The 9,197-nt window shown below is 38.4% G+C and overlaps 1 long non-coding RNA gene across 1 annotated transcript; it reads right to left on the bottom strand.

Moving 5' to 3' along the window:
- Positions 1–2,815: 2,815 nt before the first annotated feature.
- Positions 2,816–6,384, bottom strand: LOC129349136 (uncharacterized). Its single transcript, XR_008602002.1, has 2 exons — positions 5,106–6,384; positions 2,816–4,140 (listed from the first exon to the last, which is right to left on the bottom strand). It is a non-coding gene; the product is annotated as an uncharacterized LOC129349136 (long non-coding RNA).
- Between the last annotated feature and the right edge of the window lie 2,813 nt (positions 6,385–9,197).

Raw genomic sequence — 9,197 nt, 5'->3', positions numbered from 1 at the left:
TCTGAAACAAAAACATCAAGTTGTTTCTTCAAACATTTCCTCTTTCTATGTTCTTGGTTTGATTGTGGACAGATTTACTAAGAACTCATTTCAGAAAACTGCTTTCCAGATAAAGTCTACTAGTAGTTGAAGGCATTTATCAAACTAATGTTACTTTCTGATCTCCACAAACTTACTGTTCAGTGAAGAGAATCAAAGTTTGTTGAGGATTTCTAAAAAACCCACAGGTGAAGGTCTAAGAAGAACTCAGATGGATGATCTAAATGTGAAATCAAGACTCATGGTCACAAGTTTTAAGGCTTCTGTTAACCACAAAGTTCAAACTAACAGAGAAGTACTGAGAAACTTTTAAAACTTCAGTCCTCAGACTGTCTGAAGGTTCAAACTAACAGAGAACTACTCAAGAACTTTTAAGATTTCAGTCCTCAGACTGTCTGAAGGTTCAAACTAACAGAGAACTACTCAGGAACTTCGAAGATATCAGTCCTTGGACTGTCTGAAAGTTCAATCTAACAGAGAACTACTGTGGGACTTAGAAAATTTCAGCCCTCAGACTGTGTGAAAGCTCAGGTCCTGAGGACTCGGGAGGTCTGGAGGCTTGGAAAGTCTTGGAACTGAGGGTTCCACCCTCCAGCACAAAGGCTGAAGTCCAACCTCCTGAGAAAAATGGTCGAGAAAAGAGAAAGTAAAAAAAAAAAACTCGAAAACGACAAAAAATAGATGATAAATGCGCAAAAAAAAGAAGAATTAGTATCTGAGCGAATAGCTCAGGGGGATAAGAAGAGAGTCTACCAAGCGGAAGGTCGCAGGTTCAAGACCCGCCACCGGCACTTTTCTTTGTTCGTCTTTGTCAGGATTTTGATAAAATTTAAGAAGTGTCTGGTCTTGAACCAGCGACCTGCAGCTCCATAGGCAAATCCTTAACTCACTGAGCTACAGATCAGATAAAAAGAAATAAATTCGTCGTCCCTTTGGCATCGTAGTTCCTGAAGTGACCACATAGGTGGAGCCAAGGCGGAGTCTGGGTGGAGTCAGGGTGGAGAGTAGGCGGGGAGGTGGGTGGCGGCCTCTCCCCTCGACTCCCCCACCACCCACCACACGTTCCCCCGCCCGACGAGTTCTTCGAGTCGCCACGAGTTCTTCGAGTCTCGACGGGTTTTCCCGAGTTTCTGGAGTTTCCACGAGGTCGGAGGCAGAACAAGTTGTCATGAAGAGGTGTTGAAGTCGGCCAGGATGGAGTGACTAGAAGTAAGACGACTAGAAGAGCAGGTCTTTAACCACCATCCATAAAATCCATGGAGTCGACTCCAGAGAAATGAAGGGAGGTCAACTTTTATCAACCTCCATCCAGATGTTCAACTTGATATCTTTACTTTGACATTTTTAGCACCACAAACCTTTAGTATCACACTTTATTATCATTTATTAGGACTTTAATGGAATCCACCAGCAGATTTAGTTTTTGTTGACAAACTTTATTCTTGTCGTCGTGGGACTGCAGTATTTAAAACTGTTCCTTCTATTTGACCTCATGTTTATTAGTTTTAGTGGAGAAAGTTATTTTAGTTGTCGATTAGTCTCTTAAAAACCAAATAATAAATTGGATTAGTCAAGAGCTTTAAATTTCTTACTTTGTCATATTTTAAATATGACAAAAATACAAAAATAAAGTGTCTTGAGACAATTTGATCTGTAATTGGCGTTATATAAATAAAATTGAATTCAAATTGTATGTATCTTGTAATGTTGGAGTAATTCAGCCATATAGGTTGGAAAACACATTTTCTTTGTCCATTAATCTGTTGATTGTTTTCTCCAGTAATTCATTTCTTGTTTTGGTTTATAAAATGTCAAACCCAAATATATTCAGTTTACTGTCATAAAAATCAAAAAGTTTTACATTCATGATGCAGGAATCAGGCAGTTTTTCACTTTTTATCTTAGTTTAGTCAGAAAGATAGTTGATAATGTGTGAATTGTTGCAGCTTGTGAGTTGTAAAAGGTTTTAATCTTTGGGGCCGAGTGTCAAAAAACATTTATAAACCAACATCAACAAAACACTCAAAGATTTGAACATCATTAAAGGGAAATCCAACTTTTGCATGACAATGTCTAATTAAAGGACATTTATTTCCAATGTAAATGTGTGATATTCATCCTCTGGAGCTTTCTCTTCACATCGTCTTCCACCTGGACTGGTTTGGTTGGGAGCATGTGCAACAAACATTTGAAAAACTGCCCTTTAACATCAATGAATGACACTGAAGTTTAATCTCTACATAAATGAGACTGAGTCTGGATGTGCTGCTCTGTCATTAACTCCTAAGTTTAGGGAAAGTTCAAACAAAAGAGGACACAGTTCAGATAAGACTTGAGAATGAGCTTATTTTGAACAAACATCTCAGACTTCCTGAGCTTCAGCATCTACAGCTAGATATTTTAACAACAAGCAACTCAAGAGATCCAGAAGTTGGAGAGAGTTAGCTTTAGCTGAGCCAAAGAACATGTGGGACGCTAACCTAGCAAACATTTCAGACTTTTCTCTGTGAATTCTGAGAAATAATTTCCTATTTAATGACAGAGCTACACATCTTAACTCAGTCTCATTAAAACAGACTCTAATTCAGTGTCATCCATCCATATTAAAGTGCAGTTACCCAAAATGTTTGTTGCATGTGCTCCAACAAAACCTGTCCAGGTAGAAGGTCACTTTGACAAACAGGAAGTGGAAGATTCCAAGCAGATTTATAGAAGGGGGAACCGGACTGTACTAAGTGTGGTCGAGTATAAAGGGGTGTATTGTGGGTTTTTAAGGCTGATAATGATTATTAGTGAGACATTTGGAGTAGATAATCATTAGTGGGAAATGAAAGTATTTAAAATCTTGGAGTTAAACTTAGAAGAACTTAGAGAAGTGGCTCTGATGATGCCACCTGCAGGCTGTTTGATCTGTGTGCTGATCAGGAATTAATGATCTACTCTCATGACAACATCATATGTGGCATCACCTCTGTTGTATTCTCAAAGAGTGGCAGGATATGATGACTTCAACTGTAACATGTGGGACACAGTAAAAGGTGATCATGCTGGTGTGTTAACTGGACATGACAACCGTGTTAGCTGCCTTTGCGTTGCTGATGATGGCATGGCAGTTGCAACAGGATCCTGGGACAGTTTTCTGAAGATCTGGAATTGAAGCCTGAAGATGTTCTTTCCAGAAAGGTTTTCTTTGAAAAAAAACTCATCATGAATTTTGGCGCAAAAAATGCCATAGTATACTATGTCGAAAAAAAGCGCGATTTTTCAACATGTTGTAAAAACGTGCCATGTGATGAAATAATGTAAAGGAGGCCGTTAAAAACACTATGGTAAGGTTTTCTTTAAAAAAAAAAAAATCATCATGAATTTTGGTGCAAAAAAACACCATATACTATGTCAAAAAAAAGTGTGATTTTTCAACATGTAAAAACGTGCCATATGATGAAATAATGTAAAGGAGGCCGTGAAAAACACTATGGTAAGGTTGTCTTTGAAAGAAAAAAAAATTATCGTGAATTTTGGTGCAAAAAACGCCATATACTATGTCGAAAAAAAATGCGATTTTTCAACATGTTGAAAAAACGTGCCATAAGATGAAATAATGCAAAGCAGGCTGTGAAAAACACTGCAGAAAGGTTTTCTTTGAAAAAAAAAAATCATCATGAATTTTGGCGCGAAAAAACGCCATAGTATACTATGTCGAAAAATGTCATTTTTCAACATGTAAAAACGTGCCATATGATGAAATAATTTAAAGAAGGCCGTCAAAAACACTATGGTAAGGTTTTCTTTTAAAAAAAAAATCATCATGAATTTTGGTGCAAAAAAACGCCATAGTATGCTATGTCAAAAACTCGAATACTCAGCTGCATGCCTTCGTCCACCCGGCCTCCGTTGACTCGTCCCGCCTGCCGTCTCTGGAGCTGAAGCTGGATTGGAACAGACCAAAGTACAGTCCAATCACGATGCCAGCTGCCTCTCAAAAGGCTCCTTCATCTGGCAGGTGGCAGCACTTCTTCTGAGCGGAAGCTGAGCTGGTCCGGCAGAACTTTGGAGATGTGTTCCAGTGGTTGGTGGATGTGTGGGGAGATAGAGAGGGACCTTTGAATTGTTCACAAAGGAAAACAGGGAACCTGTTGTTAGTTTTAGTTTAGGGTGCTACTGCGGTGTGTTTTTGGGTTTTAAGAGGTGAACAGGAAGAGGTTTTTTTTGTATTGATTATCTTTTACATTGTTCCTGGTTGGAATGCCCATCAATGTCAACATGAAGTTCACTTTTAGTTCTGTTTATTTATTTTTATTTTACTAACACCCATTTGCTTTTAACCCCCTCACATGTTGTGTTGTTGTAAACTTCCTCTTTCAAATAAATACTCGTCTAACCCTCTGGAAACCAGCGTTTGGACTGTTTTGGTGTTGCTCCTCACCTACTTCAGACAGCCGGGACAAAACAACGTTTTTTGGACCAAAGGCTATACTATGACGTTTTTAGAGCAACATGCTATACTATGACATTTTTTGGACCAAAGGCTATACTATGATGTTTTTTGGGCGACACTCTATACTATAGGCTTTTTAAATTGACATATTACGATGACTTTTTTTTTTTTTTTTTGAGCAACATATAAGAATTTGAACAGTTTTAAAAATTACTATACTTTTACTTGTGCAATGAAATATTATTCTATGGCATTTTTTAGATGACATATACACCAATGTTTTCTTGAAAAACTTACTATTTTGACAATATACTGCACTATGACATTTTTGGAACCACATATCATACATGACATTTTTAGGCAACATCCTATCATTTTGTACTTTTTGAACCACATAATAATCAGTTGGGTTTTTTTGCCGACATGCTATACTATGAACTACAGGCCATACTATGTTATTCTTGAAAAGTATACTATACTCTGACATTTTCTGAACTACATCCATAGTATCTATGGCATTATACACAGAGTGCTTTGGTGACATGTTGATTTATAATCTAGATGTTTTTCTGTTTTGTTTTTTGACGGGATTACCACAGACCTGACTGTGAACACCGTTGACACCCACCTGAGGGAGACGCTGCCTAAGATCTCAAGGCTGCTTGGTCGTGGTCTTTCTGGTCCTGCTCCAGAACGTCTTCATCAACTACGTCTTCTTTTGAAGAGGCCCTCAGATGCTGCAATCTCTGACCTTAAGGAGGAACTGCTACTTTCACTCTGTAACGAGACGGCGGTTATTTTAAAGACCCAGCTCCTGGCGGCTTTGAGTGAAAGTTTAACACCTATCAAAACAGAATTACAGACAGTTAAATCTGAGCTGTCGGTCAGTATTTTAAACATCAAGTCCGACCTGGCTGCCCTAAAGCACGCTGTGGGTGAAACGGAAACTTCACTCTCCACATCACCGACAACATCGTCACACTCCAAAGCAGAGCACCTGTCTGCTGAACTTTTAAAAGTGGACTATAAATGTGAAGAATGTGAGCAGCAGCAGACTGTGAGCAGCGGGACAGATGTGATCAGAAAGAAGTCATTTTCTTTTTTTCTTTTCTTTCTGGTTGACTTGATGCTGTCAGATGCAGATGTTGGAGCTGATTCTGATCTTTCAGGATAAAAAAGCTGCTTTTCCTTCACAGATTTTTCAGGAAATTATTCTCTCAGGTTTTCTCTGCTATTTATATTTTCATTATCTGTGATTATTTCATTATTTCTTTATTGTAAAAATAAAGTTTGAGGCATAAAGACTCATTTAGTTATTTTAATCCTGAAATCTTTGATGTAGCAGAACTAAACTTCCATTTTCCTTCTTGTACTTCTGATACTAGAAATAAACGTATCTTCAACATGGATCATCTGCTTTTAATGAATCAGCAGCAACATCACAACAAATTAGTCCATTTTCAACAAATTAATGAAACTGATGTCATTTAAACCTATCAGTCTGTTTTAGTGTCAAATTAAAGCTGATTACTGACAACTAGAACATTAACGTTACAGTTTTAATCACATTTACGTTTCCTGAACGTTACATTAATGTCAACCAGCCACAGTTTTATGAACTTAATGTACCACATTACAGGAACACAGTGGAAGTGTGCTTCAGCTGTTTACATGAAACTCAACACATTAGCTTGATGCTACGTTAGCTTTAATCAGGCTACGACTGAGCAGCTAGCTCGGTTAGCATTGCTAACATTAAAGCTAATATTTACTATGCTAACTTTCTTCTCTGGTCAACACACACTGAAATAAACTCCACCAACATCTGGAGTGCATGGCACACATTATATCTGACACTAAAGCTTCATATAAAGTACATTAAAAGCGGCACCGATACGAAAATAAACATTTACTTACTGAACTATTAGAGTCCTTTCAGTGTCTGCTGGTAGAATCAGCCGAAGGTAGAAAACTGGTTAAAACAAGCCAACGGGCAGGAAAACTGTCTGTGGAAAATGTTCTACTGCTCCACCGATAAATAAACCAACAGTTATTATATCAGAATTAATCCAAAGAGGAGAACAGTCTTGGCTGCCTCCTCCATAGGACCTGTCAATCATTCCAGACCGGACTGTCAATGAAGTAGTCCCGCCCCCTGGCTCTGCAAAACTTTAATGCTCTATAAAAAATTCAATATTGATTTATTTTAAGATCGGCCACCTGATCTCTAATTTTGACCATGAAAACTAACGAAAAAAATGTACAATCTATGCACCGTACTCTGTTTGGCTCCACACTTGCTGATGACCACTTCCGGTCTCAGAAAATGAAAAAACGGACCTTTTTTCGTTTGTCTCTTACTGATTTTACTTTCTTGTTATTCTAAATATAAAACGAAAATCAAAGTTTTTTTTTTTTTTTAAAATCGTATATCCCTTTTTGATCATGAAAAGGAAAAACGCCTTGTATTTCAATTTTAATTTTTGTATTTTAAAACGAAAATCAAATAACCACTCGTTTTTTGTTTTTCAATACCCGTTTCAGAACGGAAAATCCAATTACCAGATCCGTACACGGACCGTGGTGGATGTCTGGTGTGTGTGTGTGTGGGCTGTGTGTCTGACTGTATTTGTAAAAAAAAAAAAAAAAAAAAAAAAGTGGGACTAAAAGGAGTGAGAGCTCGTATCTGTGCAGGCTACAGCCGAAAACTACAGTTGTAGTTGTCGGCTGAAAAACTACAACTCCCGGCAACAACGTCACTTCCTGTTGATAGGGACGGGAGCCTCTCGGGTATGGACACATAAGAATCATGTGACAGGTCACGGCCACAACGTGATCACGCTTATTTCAACGTAAGAAGTCCTCCAAATACCGGTGGTCTGGTTTATAAAGAGTTTTTTTGTGTGCGCTTTATTGTGTATTTTTACAAACCCATCACTGCAACGAAAAAGCACCCCGAGACCCGGTGAATGCGTGAAATGTAACTCCCCAGATTTTATATGCAAAAAGAATTATCGATCTATCTTATCTGGTTTAAAATCTACAGCCAATCAAAAATCAATATGCAAAACGTAGCGCCGGCGCTGCGCTGGGTTCTAAAGGGTTAATTACTTCAAACTAGACCACACATTCCCTCATGTATTATTGCTCTCGGAATAAAAATGTTTCTCTGAGGTCTAACAAAGGTGTTGAATGTATCCCACATAAAATGTTGGCAAAGCTGGTATTTTTCTATATTTTCAAGACCCCTGTGGTGAAAATCAAGTTATTTACTTATTAAACTGTGTTAAAGTGTCCATATGGTGTTTTTATATGCTGGAAGGCTCATGATGGGCGAAATAACACTATGGCTGAGTACAGATTTCTACCATCAACCTGCAGTGAAGGAACGACTTCAGACAAATCCTGTCGACCTGCAGAGTCAGAATTTTCCACGTTATTACTCTTCTTCAGAATAGATTTCTGGTTTGAACATGTACAGCTGCATTACTTTTACTACAATGTGCTATTGTGAGGCTTAAAAAAGGTACATTGAGTAGACTTGTTGGTGTGCTGGAGTTACAGCAATTCATAGCTCTGCACATTCTAGAAGAAGCAACTGAGTTGCATTTAAGCCATTTTAAGATGGGACATGATGATTTCCACTGACAAAATGTTTAAAAATGGAATTCTGAAGCACAGATGAATAGTCAGGGGTTTGATCAATGACAGAGGGACTTTCAATCCTGCTTTTGTTCACATACCAGCAGCCCACTTCACTGCTTTCGTTGTCACATCACTTCATTTCTAAGCACGTTAGCACCATTAACCCTTTAAAGAGCACTCACTGAAATTCAAAATTTCAAGCCTAGTGTTATTGGAGAACATAAGACTTTTCTACGTTGTGACATTTTTCCAAACTTTTAATTTTCATGTTGAAATTCAAGGTCAATGAAGTTACCAGATATGGTTCCTCGCCCGTTAGCGGTAAAAAACAAAAAACATTCCAAAAAATGTATATATCATCACTTAGCACAACTACTCAACTGTAAAATGTGAGTTTCGTCAACTAACCATGGTTAGTTTTGACATTTCGACCGCAAATATGGAAGAGGACCGAGCTGCAAGTCCATCTTTTTCCAGTGTTTGCTACCTTCCAGGCAATGGTCAAATGCCACGATGTAGTGTGCTGTAATGTAGAGTGATCTTAGCTGACTGGCTGGGTGAAAACCATGCACTTCTCGACCTCACTGAGAGGCAGGAGCGACATCAGATTTAATGTGTGCGGAAGTTACCAAATATGATCAGTTGCCCCATAAAGGGTTAAAAGTCAATCAGGACTTAAGTGAAATCAACAGCAGGGTGGTGTATCGCTACTCTTGGATTTTTCTGCCCAGAAAACACACAAAACAGGCACCCACCAATAAAAGCGTCGCTCTTGAGCGCTGCTAGTGGCCAAATCTTCCACGGTGAACCACTAAACCCGCAAAAACTTACAAATTTATCCACCTGAGACGTCACCTTTTAAGTTGATGGTGCTGCTAATTTTCATATCCAGGAGGTACAGAACAACAAAACCACTCATTTAGAGGAGTGTTTCTGGCTGCCTGGCTCAATTTTAGCTCTGTTCTAGCTAAATACGCCAATAAAGGTGCAAGTATTACACAATGATGTTACAGCGTTTGAAAGCAAGACAAGAAATATAAAGCTGTGGGTTGAACAAGTATCAAACAAACAGGAA

The sequence above is a fragment of the Amphiprion ocellaris genome, chromosome 6 (genome assembly GCF_022539595.1).
Source record: "Amphiprion ocellaris isolate individual 3 ecotype Okinawa chromosome 6, ASM2253959v1, whole genome shotgun sequence".
In the NCBI taxonomy this organism is placed as follows: Eukaryota; Metazoa; Chordata; class Actinopteri; family Pomacentridae; genus Amphiprion; species Amphiprion ocellaris.
Note: the sequence above shows the minus strand (reverse complement) of the source record. Positions and strands in the feature narration are given on the sequence as shown.